General features: G+C 34.2%; 1 protein-coding gene across 2 annotated transcripts in view; it reads left to right on the top strand.

Annotated features, from left to right (window-relative positions):
• Window positions 1-16,712: 16,712 nt before the first annotated feature.
• The window catches only part of LOC127882432 (G-protein coupled receptor 157-like), a 68,446-nt gene continuing 63,609 nt past the window's right edge, over window positions 16,713-21,549 (top strand). The window contains exon 1 of one of the 2 annotated variants that reach the window (XM_052431068.1): window positions 16,713-16,732. The gene's annotated coding sequence lies outside the window, so the exon portion shown is untranslated. The remainder of the gene's footprint in view (window positions 16,733-21,549) is intronic. The other variant, XM_052431069.1, reaches the window with a different exon arrangement.

Here is a 21,549-nt window from a genome sequence, read left to right on the forward strand (position 1 = left end):
TTGACGATGTTTGCTCATAAACTTTACAACTTCGGGTTTAACAATATCTAAAAATGTTGGAGCATCAGTTTTTTCAACCCCATCAATAACATATTGCCTTGCAAAACGTTTAAGTGCAGTTTTACTTTCTTTAATTACTATGGCACTTTCACTAATTTTAATGGCACTTTCACTTCTTTGCTGCTTCTTATAGTAATTATTATAAATAGATTCGACTTCTGCTTTAAACGCATTAGCCTTTTCGCTTATTGCTTTTCTTAAAGGCTCTGGTGTATGTGTAATAATCCAATCATAGCTATTTTTTGCAGCTGTCTTTACAGGTTTAACAGCCCAATCATAGCTATTTTTTACAGCAGTCTTTACAGGTTTAACAGCCCAATCATAGCTATTTTTTACAGCAGTCTTTACAGGTTTAACAGCCCAATTAAATAACCTATTTATCATAGTAGGTTTTTTAGCTGGTTCAGCCCTTGTATCCTCCCTCGCATTTTCCCATACATCATTATCCCATGCATCCTCCCTTGCATTTTCCCATACATCATCACCCGAATCCTCATCGTTGTGTCTGCTCAGCCTCGCTATCAACTCAGCTTTTGTGAGCTTCGCATATCCGCCCAGACCCTGATCTTTTGCGGCTTTCTTCAACTCTTTTACAGTTTTGTTATTCATTTTATATATATAAAAAAATATTTAGATCATTTCAATTTTTTTATAAGCATGTGTTTTGCTTATAAAAACATGACCTCATACCTCATTCCATTTACCACTTGTCCGTTGTTTCTCTTTTTTATATTACAACCAAGCGCTTTTATTGCTTGGTATTTTGAGTTATAGGTTGTTTCCTCTCCAGTTTCAACATTCGTTAACTTAACAATTACTTTAGGCGAAAACTGTATAGGTCTGCCCCGCCGTCTTTTTTCATTAGGTTCTGGTATAACAACATCTTCTCGTTTCCAATCTAGTCCGTTTTCCTTTGCAATTAACATTAACTCCATTATACTTTGATTAGTCGTAGCAGGAACGTTAATACTTTCGAGCATTTTAATTAATACTTTCTTTGTGTACTTCATTTTTTTAATAATAAAAAAAAACTTAAGCTAATTTATTATTTCATCACTATATACATTTTAGATCCGTCAGAGGTAAATTTAATCATTTGGTCGGAAATAACAACTGCGTACGCTTCTGTTCCCGCTGGCACACCATCCGGGCCGTTGAATGTTGCCTGGATTTGCATTTCTACCGATGCATATTTTAACCGCTCACTTTGTTTGCTGACATCAAACACCATAATAGGAAACATGTCTTTGAAATCCGCCGGTGTAATGTTACTCTGTGTTACCAGCGGATCCATTCCATAAAACTTTTCGCTAAATCTAGCCGCGTCATAGTAAGCTCGTGAGAATTTTTGGTTTGGAAAAGATAAGTTGTAATCAGCCTCAGGGTATCGTTGATTGTTAACAGTCACATATATGTTATTTAGATTGCAATGATCGAATAGCGCTGCATTTTTTGTTTGCTCATTTCTGCGCGCAGTTTGGAATCCAACCAAAATGTATCGCGGTTTTTCGGTTGGTGTTCTTACACTTAGTCTCCAGTTGAACGATGTAGACTGTGGCACTGTAATACTTTCGCAATGTCTAGACCTAAAAGGAACGGGTACTGTTACCTTTGATTCAATTGATTTGTACAGTTGAAATTTTTCACTATCTGCAGGTAAAATCATAGGCATAAACCATGCCAATTTATCAATGCTTACTTTACCCGCAGCATGCAATCCATCCTCTGCTGTAGCTGCTCGAAATATGGCATCGTCGTCAGTTTTTCTAGCAAGTGCGAGCGTATGTTTAAATCCATACACAATCTTGTCATAGTCATCACAAAAGCCGAAAATGTGTTTCAGCGGAACAACGAACGAAAATGTTCCCTTGGGGTCAGGCTTCTTAATAAGGTATGCCTGCCTGATTTTAAAGCCTTCGTTATCTGCAATTGCTGTCGTCGTATCTTTAATCCAAAGCTGATTGAGTCCTTGCGCTTTTGAAAACCCATCCGGATACTTTAGCATTCCAATCATGGTCGTAGCCTGTCCAGGATGATTCAACGATTCTATTTGTTGATCGGATAGCTTATACGTAATATTGGAAAACAAATGCATAAGCCCATTGTTTGTTAACGATACCATGTCACCGTTTGCGTATGCAGTCCCATCAGCTTTAGTTAGTCTACCTTCAATGAGTAGGTACGATTCCGCAGGATGAGCAAATACATCATACATCCCGATATCGATATTTATGGTACCCGGTGAATTTAAATTCGTACCATTTACAGACTCATACGCCTTAAACTCATATTTTTCAATGGATTCATCAACGGTTATAGCTTCTGTAAAATTTAATATTTCGCTCGACATTCTTACTTTTTTATAAGAAAGAATAATTTTTTTTAAGCCAGACGAAGACCGGATCCTGTGTTCAACCTTTTTACAAGATCTTGAATTGATATTGCGTTTGCCCTTGCGTTTGCCCTTGCGACACCTTTCTTCACCCCGATGCCGTAACCCGCAAGCAAGTTGTTAATGTTTGTTTCTTTAATAGAACCCATATTTACGAGAGACGCTAACGCATCCCTCGATTCTTGCGTTACTTCGTGATTTTTTGGTGCATTATATCCATCAATTAAAGCTTTAGCTTTGGCTATAGCTACATCTTTTCCAACATCAATAGCTTTTAAACCAACTTCTTTTACAACCGACTTTCCGGCTTCGATAGCCGTTTTACCTATTTCTGTTTTCGATGCGCTACTCACTTTTGATGCCACCGTTTTTGCGACATTTGCAGCAGTTTTCGCAGCCGTTGATCCTACCATTCGCTTAAAGAAATTTGAGACGGTATCAAACATTCCAGAACCGCCGATAACGTATTTTTTTTATACCTGCGTTTAACAATCATTTTTTTAAATACGTAACATTAATTTTTTATAATATTCTTTGTCTATTACCGCTTGTCTCACCAGTTCATCTGCTATGTCTATGATTTCATTTTTTACTCCAGTATTACCTGCATTATAACTATTAACTCGTAATGTAAGCATTTCAACGAGTCTGTTTGGATCAGAAGGCATTAACGCTATTCCTTCTCCTTTTTTCTTGAATAAGTTCATTATTTTGGGTGTCTTTTTAGGTTTTAAATATTCTTCATAGATTGGTTTAATAATTTTTCTGTACTTTTCTCCTGAACTTGATTTAACCTTTCCCGTGTCAGGATTCACAATAGCATTGGTGTTTAGTAAAATTGTTTTGTAGGAGTCAATGTCTTGTGAAGTATATTTATCGGAATCAGGATATTTCGATGTTATTAGCTCCCAAAGTCCTTGGGTTCCATTATATTTTGTTTCTCCAACAATTATATCATCTCCAAATAGTTTTACCTCTGAATCTCCAATATAAAAAGCGCCACCTTTATCATACAGTCCAAATGTTTTATCGGTTAATTGTTTGCCCGCCATCGATCTCAAGTATTCAGTTGCTATTGAACCTAGTTCTATTAATGTTTCTTTCGGTCTTTTATCCTCTTCTGCTTGTATGCTTGGGTATTGAGGGAAAGTAATAGCATTTGGTGTTGTAGCTGCTAATGCTGCTGGCAGTGCTTGTATCGCACTTGACGTTGCTTCTTTTAACTCTCTTTGCGAATCGGTGATAGGTTTGTAAAGTTTTGTTAGTTCTATGTGTTGATCAATGTCTCCTAGCTTTTCAGATAAAGAGTCTTGACGAATTTTATTTCTTAACATAAGATACTCATGCACCATGGAGTCCCTTTTTTCCGGATCTGTTATCTTTAAAAACGACATTTTTAAATAGAAATAATAATGTTTTTAGACGTGATTTGAGACGTAATTTTTGACATAATTTTTGACGTAATTTTTGACGTGAATTGAGACGTAATTTTTGACGTGAATTGAGACGTAATTTTTGACGTGAATTGAGACGTAATTTTTGACGTGAATTGAGACGTAATTTTTGACGTGAATTGAGACGTAATTTTATACGTTAAAAATTACGTCGATTGAGAGGTGTTCGTCTGTTTTTCTTTCGATTTACTAAACGTGTTTTGAAACAACAAAATTGCATCTTCACGTCCTTTCGCAATAAGGGACTGTTTTGTTTCCTCGTCTATACCTACTCTTATTTTAGATCTTATTTCTTCTTTCATCTGATTGAATTTGTTTAGTTCACTTAGAATCAGTGAGTATTCTTTATCGGAAATTTGATCGTCTGCCAATGCCGTTGATATAAGATCACTTATTGTGTTTAATTTTGCTTCTGCAAGTGTTTTAATTTTTTCGTGTTTTTCAGCTTTTATTAATAGCTTTTTATTGGTTTGACCTCCAATGATAGACAATAGTCCTATACCTATTGCAGCTCCCTCCATTGCTATTGCAACTGGTGCCGCAATGATTGTGCTCAATACTCCTATCCCCGCCGCACCTAGCACCATTGAAGAAACAACAAGAGCGTTGTCCACTCCTGCTATAACTCTCACTCCTCTGTGATACTTTTTAGACAAGTTTGCACGCTTGTCTCTTTCTGTGGCAATTTCTTTTTGAATTTCGTTTATCTTTTGAAGCCTGTATGACTGAGCAGTTCCTTCATCGCTAGTCGGTTCTGGAGGAGCCGACGGAACGGCAACTGGTGGTAAAGATGGATATAATTTAGCAATACATTTTGACTCTTTGTACTCCATTTTTATATTTGAAAAAAATATTTTTTAAAGCGACTGATGTGTAACAAAGCAAAAAGATTCACCTTCAACAATATCAACTGCAACGTCTAAGTTGTTGTTTTGAATTGTAACAATTATGTCGTCAACAGATTCAGCAATAATTCCATCATGTAAACTTCATCTCTTTTCCTTTAAACTTTGTTTGAGCGATACCGAACAAACACCTTGAACTAGCCGTAAACCTATTTTTAATTTAATAGGAAGTGCTTCTTTCGGTTTAATAGTGAGCGATTGCTGCATCGAAATAATCCATTTACCATTCAGTTGTTTTGCAGGATGTGCAAGATTCTCGTGTGGCAGCCATTTAACTGACGCTGGTGTTGGTCGTTTATGCTTGTGAATAAATTTGTGAATTGGTGGCATACTATATCTTTGCATTTTTATATATGTGAATATTTTTTATAAAAGCATTCCTAGTATTGGAATACTGCTAAATGGTGAATTCGGTCCTAGTAGCAATCCTGATCCTGCTCTCATGTACATTCCTTTTCCAGATTTAAGATACAGCCCCTGTCCTAACGAACTACCTTTCTTCCACGGAGCTAAATACAATCCTTTACCTGCTTGTATTACTTTACAACCGCTTCCGTTTTTCTTTAAATACAAAACACCCGATCCACTAATTTTGTCGATAACTTTACTACCGGCTGCGGCTCCAACGCCGGTTAGCAAACCGGTTGCAAGTCCTGGTAAAACGCTTGACATAAGAAACTTACCCGCGGTAGCCAACATCGGCAAAATAGCTCCAATAAATCCCCCTTCAACTGTTTTGTTGTGTTCTATTTGTGTTTTTGACATTTTAATCGTCACTCCTTTACCACTTTGGTAAGCTTTTGTCATTTTGTTAATCTGTGCTTGAGTGAGGGCTAGCACGTGTTCTCCAGATAAATCCTCGTGTGATAGGCGAATAGACACGGGAGCTCCTGATTGAATAGCTTTTTTGATTTTTTCTCTCTGACCTTCGCTAATATTTACTGGTACATTTACGAAACGACTCATTTTATACATGATATAAAAAAAAACTTTTTTACTTTTCTTTTATATGAAATTTAATAAAAATATTTTCACCACGCATATTTATAAGTTTTCCGTTCTGGTCAATGAGTTTTGTCTCAATTGACGAAATTGTCGACAAATTAACAGGTAAATAAACCAAATTAGCTGGTGTTTCCATAATTTTATACCCAGGTCCAACCGAAGGGAAAAAGCTGTATATTACGTTTTCAGTCGAATTGTTAACATATGATGAGCTAATTATATCACTAGTTACTTTCAAGCTACTAATACTTAATATTTCGACAATATTTTCAGCCTCATTATATCCTGATGAGTATATTTTAGCATTAAAACCCAATAACGATCTTATAGAGTTTGCAGGTGTAAAGTCTATTTTATACTTTGGTGCTATATTTAGTACTGTTCTGAGTGTGTTGTCGTTCGGCTCTAGGGTTATATTGTACTCGTCCGTGTCAGATTTGTAATGATTATTCTCCTTCATTATTCGTTGAATGTAATCGCCTATATCATCCAATTCGTATGAACCTTCGGGAATATTTATATCAACATAATTTTTTCCGTCGTTAGGGCTATAGCGAAAGTTATTGTTTGAAGAGTCTATATTTGGAAATGAATAGTAGGTCTCCAAACTAACTAGGGCCATTTCATATGTTTTGTCTACATCTAGTTGAATTGGGGGTCCTAAAGAAGTACAAATTCTTGAGCTATTACCCTGCAATATAATATAAAAAGAATTTTTCGGACTGGTATTAATTCTAATTTGTTTTATTTCCGTCAACATTTGTTCTAGTACTCGTTCCATTTTATATATATTTTTTTTTATTGAGGTATGTAGAAATAGTCAAATCCTGATCTATACTTACCATTATTTTTTTTACTAGTAAGATCTATAACAGCAAATCCATGAGGGCGGTCCCAGGCTACTTTACAAAAATTTCTAAATTCTTCTTTTGACATATCAGTTGAAACGTGATCGTAGTAGATGTGATTAATATTTTTCATGTCCTGTGGAAACAAACACATAAAGTTTGTATTTTCACGTATTGTTTGTCTTGGAAGTTTAAAGTAGTTTTGTGCGAGATAAAAGCAGTCTACATTGCTGTGGCGTCCTCTTATGTAATAAGTTTCACATTTGTTTTGTTTTTCCAACTGAAGGTCGTCAACAATCATTAAATTCTTTTTAGAGCTATTCAAGTCTCTAGGATCAGGTACATCATCAGACGTTTCAAAAAACTTACATTCAATATCAGCTGGCTTATCTAAACTTTTAGCAATTAATTCAACAAAAAGAGCTGGTGAAACGCCATTCTCTATTATATAGTCTTGTTTGGCAAACAATTTCAGAATCTCTTCTTTAGACAGCTTTTCTTCAAACGCTTTCTTAATAATTCTGTACTCCGGCTGAAATAGCGACTTGCCAAAAACTTGCAAGTTGTTGTAGTCTAACCATCCTGGTCGTAGTAAAAGGTTTAACAATAGTATAGTTTTTCCGCATCCGCTTTTACCAATAATAAGACCTCGTATTGATCTCGGTAAAAGTCTACTGTTGCATCTTTTTGAAATATCATCATTCCACGAAAGATCTGTAACTTCCATTTTTAAATATAAATTATTTTTTCATAAAAAAATGTATTGTGTAAAGTGCAAAAGCAAAACTGAAACGGTTGATGTAAAAAATGTTGTCAGTAAGAACAATAAACCAATGCTTCGCGGAAAGTGCTCCGTTTGCGGTTGTGTTAAAACACAGTTTGTAAAAATGCATACTAAAACTGGCGGAGACTTGGTTTCGACGTTGAATAAGGTGACGAGTAAAGTCAAGCTTCCGTGGGCTAAATTTCCCGGTGAAATGCATATTCCAGGAATGAACTTTGCAGGACCTGGAACTAATTTAAACGAGAGATTAACTTCAACTGGCGCATATAAAGACTGGAGTAAACCAGTTGATCGAGTTGATAATGCCGCATACCTTCATGATTTAGCTTACCAACACTTTCCAGATACAGCAGGTAGAAACGTAGCTGATCAAATTATGCTTGAACAAATGGATGCTATTAAAGACCCAACACTCCGTGAAAAAATTGAGCGTAGTATAATAAAGCCGATAATATCTACCAAGGCAAAGTTTGGGTTGGGTTATAATGGGAAAAAAAAGTCGTGGCTAAAGAAATAAAATGGTCTGATCAGCTCGCAGTCGAACTGCATAGACCCGTTGTAAAACGTTTTAGAAAAAGAATAGTCGTTGCCCATGGCATTGATAACATATGGGCTGCGGATTTAGTTGACATGCAAGCTTTTGCTAAGTTTAATAATGGTGTAAAATACTTGCTAACAGTTATTGATGTATTTTCAAAATATGGATGGATTGTTCCATTAAAGAGTAAAACCGGAGTTGAGGTTGCTGAAGCATTTAACAAAATATTTAAAAACAGACAACCTCAAAAGTTGTGGGTCGATAAAGGAAAGGAGTTCTACAATAAAAACGTTATGGCGTTGGGAGTCGAGTTGTATTCCACAGAAAACGAAGAGAAAAGTTCCGTGGTAGAGCGATGGAACAGAACAATGAAGGAAAAAATGTTCAAATACTTTTCAGCCAACTCTACCAAAAAATATGTTGATGTCTTAGATGAAATGGTCAATGACTATAACAACACAAAGCATTCATCAATCAAAATGACACCTGATGATGCTAGTGATAAAAAAAATGAAAGTGTTGTTTGGGTAAATTTGTACTCCAAACACCCACAAAAGTACGGTAAGCCAATATTTGAAGTCGGCGATAAGGTAAGAATAACTAAGAAAAAGGGAATATTTGAAAAAGGATATACACCGAGATGGACTGAGGAGGTGTTTACAGTGTCACAAGTTCAATATACAGATCCGCCAACGTATAAAATCACTGATTACAATGATGAGGAAATACAGGGTACGTTTTATGAACAAGAACTTCAAAAAACAAGTCAAGAAGTATATAGAATAGAAAAAGTTATTAGAAAACGCGGGGACAAGTCGTTAGTCAAGTGGCTTGGATATCCCGAATCGTTTAATTCATGGGTTGACAATAAAAACCTAATAGATTTATAATAGTCATTTTCATACCCAAGTGAGGGTTTGGAAATGGACCTTAATCCTTTTTAAAATCTACTAAATCCATAACACGTTCATCATAAATCCAACTGTTTTTAACAAATGTATGGCTTTTGCATTTTTTGCAATTAAATAATTTTTGTGTAAATTTTAAGTCTTGTAAAAATTTATTTAGATGCACCTTTGGTGGTGGATTTTCAATTTGCTGAATACGCCGTTGAATCAATTCTTGTACCGTTTTGTCATCCAATTTATATAGTAAAAAAATACTTAAGTCATTTTTATTTTATTTTTTATTTTTGTAAAATGCACGAATAATGGTAGTGGTCAAAAGTCCTCGAGCCGCCGCGTTTGCGAATGGGATGCCGCCCTGAAATATGAAAAAGATATTATACATTTATATATATATAGAATTTCCTGAGGGATATATAATATCTTGAAAAAGATATTATACATTTATATATAGAATTGCCTGGGACACGGATGGGAAACGGATGGGAAACGGATGGGAAACGGTTCTGTCCCAGAAGCCTAATTTTCCCTCTACTCGAACGTCCTATGATGTTTCAATTACTATTAATTTCTTAAATCGTGTACGAGCAATATTCATGGTTTTCAACATTCTATGATATCAATATCTGTAAACAAAGCCATACTTGAACAAGCTAAACCGAAGCTAATGAGTTCTTAAATTAGTCTTCATATTTAATCGCGTGTTCTGCGTTATATATGTCACTATAATACAATTGCGATTGTGTAGCCACAATAACACGCCGCGTTATCATTTTCGGTCAACGGTATTGCAAAATGAACTATATTTTTATTTTTATGAATTCATACATTTATGTTATTATATCAGATTGTGCTTTTTAAAGCTTACTATCTTGATAAAAAAAATCGTGATTTACAACTGAGAATAAATCTTTGATGTTATTGTTTTTATATAAATCGTGTTGATAAATATTTGATACCCGGCCTAGTCAAATATCATATATATTCACACATATGGCCAGTTACGGGGTCTCTGATTTAGAAATAGGATATGGGGTTCCCAGTTTAAATACATGTATCTCCATACCCTTTTTTATCCGATATAAGCACGGATTAAGATATATAGGGTACATAATATATTATGTACGTCATTTATTTAACGTCTTATACAAGAAAATATATAGCGACATTAATTGCGAGGTTTATAAAATTTCAATTTCAGACGTGATTGTGGTTTTCGATTTAAGACCTTATCGTGACATTTGGTTGCATTACCTCCCCTACACCCTCCTCATAGTAATTAAAGGTTATATTGACCTCGTAAGTATCGTCTGAAAACTACCGAGACCGCGTAACTGGCACTATATATATATAGGTTGTATATTTAAAATACTAAGTGCAATACATTTCTACATAGTTCTAAGAATGATAATCAAGTCCCTTATTAAGTTGGAATAAGGAACAAGGAACTGGTTCCTTATTCCTTATTCAAATCGATTAAGGAACTGGAATGTTCTTTCTATAAATTATCAATAAAAATGAACCAACGAGACGAATACATCAACGAAAATTATGGTAAATGTAGGTCGGGTATAAAAATAATAATTGCAGTACATTTGCAGTACATTTCTACTTTGTTTTATTTAATGATAACATAGTTCCTTATTCGGTTTGAAAAAGGAAGTGACATTTTCTTACTTAACAGATTAATCAATATAAATACAGTTTCTTTTAGTTCTCTTTTGTAATGATAATCCAGTGCCTGTTTCGTGGCTGAACAAGAAAAACGTAACATGTTGCACTATCTAATAAATATGATTGATAACCACCGGTAAGAGCGCCATTGTGTGGGTTACCACGACTATTAATCGTGCACCCATGTTCAAGGTCGCCGTATGTAACGAAAGCATTCTAGAGCGACAAACTATATTTTATTCTCCAGAAACCTTCTTGTTTACATGTGATTATTTCGCCAATATCATGTACAGCATATAACAAATAACTATGCTAATTTTAAACAACTTTATTTTTACCCAATATTGCAATACAGACTGTGTTAACGCCTTTGATGTTTATATTGTGGCGTTGCTTGTAAATCCCGCTATGCTTATGTGAGAAATAATTAAATCAGGTGTATTACTCACAATGGCATAACACTTTATTTACTAGTTAAAGCCTATTTTAGCCCTATGACATTGATAGCGTTAAGCTTAAAGAGGCACTCAAATCAAATTTATGGGGAAAATTAGAGCTTTGTGTTGAATGTTAACGCTGAAGTCCGTATATTTTCACGGTATTTGATATTACAATTATCTTTGTTAATGTTAAGAATTTAACATAATTTAAACAACGTTTACCTTAATCAGATATAACCAAAATCAAATAATGCAATGAGCGGAGAAATAAGACAAAATGGTCAAATTATTACTATACTTTGTGTCAAGACATTCTCCTAGAATGACTTCACAAAATGTTGACTCCGTATACATTATACGAAGGTAAATATTACCTGAATATAATGTCTATCTCGCATTAAATGACATTAAATACGCACCGTAGCAAATAAGTGCATAACGTACATAACGAAAAGTGTTCATATATTCTATAAAGTGTAATTTGTGGTTGGAATTGACATCAACACAGCAGTTTTATTGCCGCATTTCATAAATGGACCTTACCCTTCTGCTTCAAAATTTAATTCAAACACACCTACCTGTATTAGCATTTATGATTAACCAATTAAATTTGTGACATTCAGTACAAACTTTTTAAACAATACTCGTTTTTTTTCAAACGAGAAAGAACACAATAATCGTTGTAGATAATAATAAACGATACTGCATTTAAACGTTATGGTTTTTATATATATTTTTGGCTATATATTTTTCATATGATGTTAACCAAAGGTCTAAATTAATATAATTAATTTGACATTTATATTTATAAGTTAATTATTGATGCACGAATTTGGTTAAGTTATTAAAGCCAAAAATGACCACCAAATCGTTTATAAGGTCTATTTACTCCTCCGAATCCGTATCGGAAGCGACACTTGCAGTCCACGAAATACCAATCGTGGTTTCAACAGCCAGAGCAGTCGTCGGCAGCAGCGCACATCGCGAGGGCTGAACAACCTTGATTATGAGTGTGCCAAGGTGTTCACACATAACATTTCAGTCCACTAAAGATGCCAGTTATGATAATGATGACACTTATGACCATATATCAATACAAGCATAAGATAAGAAATGCGCTACAATAAATGTTTAATGTGCAAAATGTATAAAGTAAAAATATTCTCATAGTTTACTGTTAACAAAAGTGAATTTTAAATGGAATGTTTTTGTGTTTGTGGAAAGGCGACCGTGTCACTTTATGCCTCGGAATAAGCAAGAGCATGATTAGTTATTGGATTATGATATTTGTATTTACTGTTAATATAACGCCTGGGAACACAATGTTAATTCATTGATCAACTTTTTTCTTATTATGCACGTATACTCATTAGAAATGGAATTATTACGCGTGCAGGACATATCAAACCACTACAACAAGTTGGGTGGTAAGGCACTACCCAGCTAGAACAGAACAGATTATTTAAAACTTTAGCATATACATCTCATCGTCAAAATAACAATAAAGCAATAATAAATAAACATGCGTAAAATAGCAAAACAAATGTCTATACATTTTTATAACATATGGTTTTTGTGAGAATGTAATATGTATGAGAATGCTCTCTTTTCAATAAAGTTAAATGGATGTTCGAAATCCGTAATAGATGGAGAGAAAAAATTATGCAGTTATATAAATTATAAACAAAATTGCAATTCCGAGGAAAATATTCTCTATATGTTTTCGGCTCTTAATTTAAATGCATTAATACATAAATTAGCTAAGTGCTTGATAAACTCTAAAAACCATGATGTTGCATAATTGGTGAATGCGTCAGCTGCTGATATATTGTCACATAATGATAGGAAATTAGGTGAAATATTTGGGTTTTCTTTATGTAAGAAATATTGACAAGTTTATCAATAGCGAGTATACATGACAGTCAAAAGATTAAATATTTAGATCTGGTGTATGTTTAACAACAAAAAGGAAACGATTCTGTTGACACAAGGCATGGGCTGTATTTGCATTATTTATTTGTATCACAATGCTGATTAGCGTGTACATACTTGAATAGTGACTTCTCCAGTCCTAGGTTGTAATTCAACCAACCAGCAACAAGCACGTATACAACACTGACCAATGGAATTCTTAGTAATCTAGCCAACGAGCTTATTTAGAAGACTGACCAATGGGATTCATAACTGACTTTCACAGGGCAAATGTTTGAGGGAAATAGTTCAGTTAGCGTTTAGACCTAGAGGTGCACAGATGGAAAAAAGACACAATCATGTAGCAATCACAACGTATTTGTATAACTGAAATATTAGTTAAGTCAGACATTAAATTGGACTAGAAACTGATATATGGTGTTGTTGAATATTTATTCCTACGTTATGCAGAGAAACCAACATAAATAGGGAGGGACGGACTTGTCCCATGCGCGACACGAGAAAATGGTAGTTAATGCAAAACTCGTCCTCTTGGCAATACGCGCATGACGAGATATCGAATGATAGGCTACACACCAGTAATTTAAGAGTAATGAACATTGTTATAACTATGTGTCGTCCATGAACTATGAAAGATTACGTGACAATAAAGTTTACATTAGGGTACAACGTTTCCACAAAGTGATTTCTAAAAAAGGTACTAGATCCATTTCCTAAAAGGTAATCAACATTATAACAAGTGCACGCTAATAATGGCTTAAAGCTAGTATATACGATTTTCAACATTAACATTAATTCTGGCAAATTTAAAACAACATATGAATATGAATAAGTGTGTTATATCATATCATTCACATTGTATCAATCATTTAAATTTATAACGAACAGCAATTTGACCCGATACCGATGCGTTTACTCGTATTACTTGCAGAACAACTATTGTTAGTGTGTCGTATCAATAAATCTTTACAAATTTCTGGGATTTTTCTACAGTTCACATGCATTGTATTTATGAAGGAGATTTATGCTGCACTACAGAAAATCATTTTCACTTGATTTGAACTCTAGCTTTGTATATTTTTTGTTGTACTTATTCTTGACTTTAAATCTATGCTTTATTCATTAATGTTTAATTTGTTTTGATAAACATAATACTATCGTATATACTCGCTTTAATTCCATGGACGGTAGCTTTAAAATTGCATTATATACTTAATCCTTTGCATGTACCATGTATCATATGGATAAACACTATCATGCATCCTGCCTTGACCTTTTGGTTTAAACACTATTTATTTAGTTCGTTGAAAGTACATATAAGCAAAACAATACAATACAAACATACATATTATTTTAAAAATATGCTAGGCAGGTAGAATTGCAGTATTGCTTAACATAAAGGCTGTAAAATACAACTGGACCGAATTGAGAAGGAAGCTCGAGGCTTATATATGTCTCTCTTCTGTCAGTTAGAAGCGCTGCTGTAATGGTGTAAACAACCAAACGTATAACAACTAATTAAAGACATGTCAAAATTACGAACAATATATTACAGTGATAGGTAATTGCATACCGTTTAGAAATGAAAAAGTAGTATAAGCTATAATACAAAAAGTATAACAGAGTAATGCAGATAGCATAATAGCTAATAAAATGAGAAGAAAAGGGACAGAAGTGAAAGAGTAGAGTTTCAGAATAAGAGAAGTTGCGGTAAGAAAAAGAAGCAGTTGCGGAAACGGGGCATCGTTAGCAGAATATGGTTTGTTCCTGAGATAGAGTTGGGTTAGAATCAATGACTTTCTCGGATGAAAGACTGAACATGTTTGAATATTAATGAGTTTACTTCATATGATCCGTCTTTTACTCCGAAAAGAAGTAGTTGCAAAGTTATGGGTTGAAAACTGGACAGATTGTTTAAAAGGATAACTTTTTTTTCTGTATAAATGGGGCAATTGAAGAAAAAGTGAATTGTATATTCAATCGCACCGCATTGACAATATGATACAAATGTTCATTTAAACTGCTACAGTGTATTCGTAAACGGGCATGTAAAACATTAGACGTCCGCTCCCCATCGTTGTAATGCTGGGGAATTATTTTCTTATCTTAACAAAGATTTTCTTTGAAAGCAGAGAGAGAAGGAGCCGTTTATACCGATTCCGGTAGATTGTTCCATAAGTTTATAGTTCATGGAAGGAAAGATCGTGTAAAAAGTTGTGATCTGCATTGAATACTGCGAATATTGTTAGAGTTACGAATAGGATAAGCCGATCTTTCTCCCACGCTAGAGGGGATAAGTGTGAACAAGTATGGGGGAGATAGTGAATTATACATTTCTTTAGAAGTGGGTAAGTTTATGTTTTTTAATGGTTCGAGAGCAGTTTCATTATATAGGTTTTGCAAAGATGCCAAACGTGTTCCCCCGCTTATTATCCTTGCTGCCTCTTGCTGAAACTGCTAAAGTTCAATTTCATCTTGTGTATTAATGTTATCCCAGACTATATCAGCGTATTCAAGAACTGGTCTAATAAATGTTGTGTATATCGATAAAAGGGACTTTCTATCGAGCGAGATTCAATATGATCATGCCAGGAACACGTATCAGAAAAAGTTAAGCCTAGATGCTTGTGAGACGAAACCTCAGTGATTCGGCAGTCGTTGAAAAAAAGAGGGGGATGGATTGGGCGGTTGATTTTTCTAGATATAACTAAGAATTCCGTTTTGGATGGATTGAAGGTAACCAACCACTTATCAGCCCAAGACGAATTTTTTCAGGATTAGAGTTAAGATAATTAGCCGCATCGACAGGGTTTTCGACGATGATATATAGTGTGGTGTCGTCTGCAAATAGGCGAAGGACAGTGAATATCTCGTACAATGTCATTTATATATATATAAGAAAGAGTAGGGGCCCTAATATAGACCCTTGAGGGACACCAGCGTGTATAGGTAAGGGTCAGATTGGCAGCCAGAGATTACAACTTACTGGGTCCTCTCATGTAGGTAGTCTTTTATCCAAGATAGAAGATTGCCCGAGATACCACTTAGTCGGAGCTTGTGGATAAGTCCTTCATACCATACACTGTCGAAGGCCTTAGAAATGTCGCAAAACACGGCTCGAACCTCTTTACCTTCGTCAAGAGCTTTACAAAAGGACTGATAAACAGAGACTAATTGGTTGGCAGTGGACTCTTTTGGAATGAAGCCTGATTGAAATGGGGTTATAAATTCAATAGCCCTTAAATGGTAAAAAATATATTTGTGGAGAATTCTCTCGAGACATTTACTTAAAACACTTAAAAGGGAGATCGGTCTATAATTTTCAACATCCTGAGGATCAGACTTTTTGTGCAGTGCACAAACAATTGCTTCTTTCCAGCTCCGTGGGACCCTACCATTACTAATAGAAAAATTAAAAAGATTTTGTAGTGGACCTGCAATTTCAGATGCAATTTGCTTTAGGACTTGACTATTTATTTGGTCTGGGCCTGATGCCTTTCCCGTTTTCATAACTTTTATGGAATCCAAGACATCTTGACCGGAAATAATGAAATCTTCTGTCTTGACCTTTTGACATTGAGATGCGTGATAAATATAGCGCAGAACACAATTGAATATCAATATGGCTATTATGTAACAGTGATTAATGATACAAAGTGCAGGTATAACTTATGCGGCGTGGGTTTAAAACGTTTTCAACCTTAAATAGACATGCATTCGATATATTCATTGAAAACAAGTTTACCGTGAGATTTTGTTTGTTAATTTAGAAATAAATATAAGGACTACATAAAGGTATCGTTCACTTTTTCAATGATGGATTCAATTGGCTTAATGTATGTTAACTTAAACTTTCTAATATTACCACTATGTGTATATATGTTGATATGTTCACTGTGCTTAAACAGGTATGTTGTCATATTTAACATACTCTATTTAAGTCCGTAGTGGTTTATAACTATACTTCAATCAAATATGTTTTATGAAATAAACACTGAACAATAAACTTAGTGTAATGACGATGCAGATGTGTCTTTTGCAGTTATGATTACGATAATGGCATATGTTTATTAGCCATTAACATAGCCGGTGATTTTTCCAGGACTGACTGTTACAATTTACGAACTTTCAGTTATACATACGGTCTAGCGTTTACATTGAAGTTTATATGCATTCCGGTTAAAGCTTTACACATAAGCATGTTTGATATTGTGTTGAGTATAGCAAAACATCTCGACACATGTAGGCCTATTGAGATTACACTGCATTCAGTAATAGGAAATATCTACACAGTTCATCATACTGGAGAAAACAATATTTTGATTTATTATTTACAATTCGCATTCCACTATATTGATTCGGCGTTTTTTAAATTCCTTTAACAAAAAATATTCACTCTTAAAATGACTCTTTCCACTTGAAATATAGGACAAAGTTTTAATTTTATTTATTAAATGTAGAAAAATATTTATTATCGTGTATATATAGTAATAAATTGATATTGTTTATCCAAGATTTGAATTAATTTGATAAGAGAATCACTATAGCAATATGCTTACGGATAACAATAATACTTTTACAGATCAACGATTGTTGTGATTTTATGAAGACGAAATGTTTGTCCAAACAACGCAAAGAACGCTACGGACGATAGCAAGGACCTTCAAATCGCGTCCACAGTCAGTTGGGTTCTGTCAATGCTTGGCGCGGTTGTCATCATGCTGACTTACTGTTGCATGGAAACCATCCGTAATACTACCAGGAAGCTGTTCACTGTACTGAGTGTTGCAGATTTCTTCACTTCAGCGGGTTTGTCAGATATCACGATTTATTCACGCCGGATATTCGAATTAAGATAACTTTTCTCGACCATTACAGAACACTTCTTTAAAATCAGTTTTACCAATTAAAAAATATAGTTATCATTTAATTATCCAACATGCCTATTTTACTAGGCCCATACATGGTGTTCTTTAATAGTCAATGGTGCATCAAAAATATAGGAAATAATAACTAGGTAACGTTTATTAGACAACCGAATCACACTAATATAATGCAGCGTCATAGTTCTAAATAACACATCAGTTTCCAATCTATTTTCACAAATATAAATATTGCTCTATGTGTTTGATAAGCTTTTGTGTGTATAATGATTTGTAAACAAATAGTTAAATAATGCATATTTCCTAGTGTTTAATTTTTAGAAGCTACATGTTTGTTATTTCCAGGATACCTGTCAGCTATTGTGGTAAACAAATACGCTTCGGTTATGTTCTATCAAAATACTTTCTGTCGTGTACAAAGCGCTGTTACCACAAAGTCAAGCATGGTGTCGTTTTTCCTCACTGTGGCTATTGCTGCCTATTTGTTCTTTGCAATCTACCGCGAGGCCGTTCCTGGAAAAAGATTTTATCTGCCTACAAATATTGTGTCCTAGATGATTCCGGGTATTATCGGCTTTCTATATATTTTGCTAGAAAAATCAGAATTGTACACTTTGAATTCACCGTCACAGTATTCATAATTGTTATATAACTTTTTAAATCTAGTATATGTTATTATGGACTTAAAGCGGGTATATACGATTTTTATATGTGTTTAATTGTAATATATTGATAGAATATGTTACAATCACACAAAATAGGCAAGAAAAATTATACATTAAAGCCGAATTTCATAAAATGCAGCAAAGACAAATTAGCGGTCCGAGCCGATTGTGACGTACATATTTTCCTACAATAACCGAAGCATTCGTCTTTTTATTAGGATTGGAGCTAGTGTTCATGTGTCCTATGAATAGATATCGTTGCAGGAATTGAAATAAACCGTTAAACTAAGTTTAGATTCACATCGTACATGTATGATATACATGCTGGCGAATTCGGCTGTACAGCCGTTTTCAATTTCAGAATTAAATATCTGGCTTATTTCGCATTTTTCAACACATGTCCTTCTTAACTTTTATTTTAATTTATTTTGAAATGTATATATATATAATACGTTTTTTACACATTTTATATAGATTCATAAATATTTGACAAAATCGTATATACCCGCTTTAAATCTTAACATTTTTAAAGTATGAACAGCAACTCTTTATGTGAGTGATTAAGTAATTGTTCTATTATATTAAAATAAAATGGTTATGGCACAATGTGATTTGAATAACATTATAAGAGGTAAGTGTTTGAAAATGATTATGATGATATTAAAATTTCAATATCGTACTCTACTTGCACCCGAATACAAAACATAAATAAGTAGGAAACTGTGTTTTATGAAAGCTGTATATTTTGCGCTGTTGTCGAATCATAGTAAAATAATGTATTTACAACATCAGTATAAGGTGCAATAACTAATTCATTTATCAATGTATTATATTTCTACAGGCGTCGTGATAGCAGTTGCTTTACAACAAAACATGCTGGGTCGTGAAGCAAATGACAGATACACAATTGGCACCGGACCGTGGTGCAGGGTAAAATGCACTAATGAGGACAATTTCACACATACATTATTATATATGCTGTTCACTGGAAAGTTTTGGGAAATTGGATGTTATGTTCTGACAGCGGGATTTTACATTCTCCTCAAATTGAAATTGGTAAGGTCAATAATACTCGCATTTTATTTAAATATTTTATAGTAAGTCATCAAACCAAGTTTTATACTTTGCGAGCTATGAAGTTAGCAGCATAAATAGCATGTTGAATCGTTAATTGAAAAAAAATATATATTATAATTAAACATGAGAATTGTCTTGTATTTTTATTTATGCAATTGTAGTATCAGACCATAGGAATTTCCTGTATGTCTGGATAGTACTACTTGCCATTTGGATATGGGGGACAATTCGGTTTATAATCACTGCCTTCTCGAAGAATGACAAACTACTTAACACGAGACCCAGCAAGGTTGTATTATATCTCCAAGCGATCTGCGATCCGTCACAGGCGTTCTTCAACTGTATTCTTTTCTGCCTCTTTGACGCCGAGGTAAGAGGCAGGATTGCCAATGCGATTAGTTGTTGTGTTCCCCGCAAGACCCAGAGTGCATCAAATGAGCCTGATGCCTCTTCAAGCTTGCCTTCTGTTGACTCAAGTGTTGAAGACAGCCATTCGTCGGTCTCGTCTTCAGAGATTCTAGATGTTTCAGAAAGAGCAAAACTTGTAGACAAAGAGAATCCTGGGCATGAAAAACTTTATCAGTCGGTGAACCATTGTTGGAAAGAATCAAACGAGGGTTTAATGTAGAACGTGTTTCAGATGCATTAAGGCCTCTTCATGCATAACTTCAAAAGTTTCATTGATTTTGCAATTTATTACATAATATCATTTATGTACCAAGTTCTGCGTGTTATGGTATAAAAAATCTACAGCTTCAAACTAAATCATTTTCAGCATTATGATACCGAAGTTTGCAAATATATAGGCATGTTAACAATAAAAATGTCAAGTGACATTTCTAGAGTTGTCCGTATGAATGTAGGTAATAATGCGAATCGGCAAGAATCTGTAATGACAACGTTATTTGTAACATTTTAGTGTTGTTCACTCACAGTTTGATTTCGCCTGTGTAAACGTACAATTAATGTAATACATTAAATAGGATCTATAGCATGTTCGTTCTGATTTCAATTGTCGTTAATTTGTTGGTTAGGTGTATATGACATTTTTGAAAGTGTGTTCTTCCCGATTTTTATAATGTTATGATATGATACATATATTTTGATATATATGCTAATTATATCGATAAGTACAAACAATCACCAATAATTTTAGATATGTATGGCTTTGAATGTTAAGCGACAAGTAACCTTGATATTTTCATTACATATAAGTTTTACACAACTTTGTTTGTATAACTACGAAACTATGCAGTTATATAATTTGCTCTTTTGTATTGTACATCTCCGCCCTGATATTGTAGAAACGATATCTGACACATTTCATCAAAACAGCCATAAGATCGTGACTTTTAAATTAGTTTGCAACTTATATTTAATTGTTATCAGTCCAGTTGATAAACCTTTGTGACTCCGCCAGTTCATTTATAAGTTCCTTATATCACTGATATGTATTCATATACTGTAATGCCCAGTTGTTATCACAATCGTTCTTGATTTAAAATAACACTTCCTTAATGTTTTATCATAGTATGTAATCAAAACTGGTCGTTAAAAGTAAATAATCTGTAATTATTTACTTGTTAGCATTATGCACAAATATTCGTGTGTATTGCTTAACGATCATTAAAACAAATTCCATATAAGCGGAAATTGTCCATCCATGTTATCATGTGCGGACTGGAGAGGCTTATCTGGGACGACACTTAAGGTACTTGCATAAAGCCCAGTTTTCCAAGAACGCGGGTTATTTATAAATGAAAACCAGAACCACAATCGTTTTATACAAATGTATATGTATAATAACTGCTGTAATGCTATATTAATGTCTAAATTACATGACAACTATGTCGTCGTCAACACCACCTCCTGTCACGTCTGTCAAACAATAGTGCACATAAAACTTTATTACGTTCGATAACTTTAAGGAATAATCATAACAATGTATCAACAACAACAACTACAACGTGTGTGCAGTTTTTGCACA

Source organism: Dreissena polymorpha, chromosome 5, assembly GCF_020536995.1.
Source record: "Dreissena polymorpha isolate Duluth1 chromosome 5, UMN_Dpol_1.0, whole genome shotgun sequence".
NCBI classification, from domain to species: Eukaryota; Metazoa; Mollusca; class Bivalvia; order Myida; family Dreissenidae; genus Dreissena; species Dreissena polymorpha.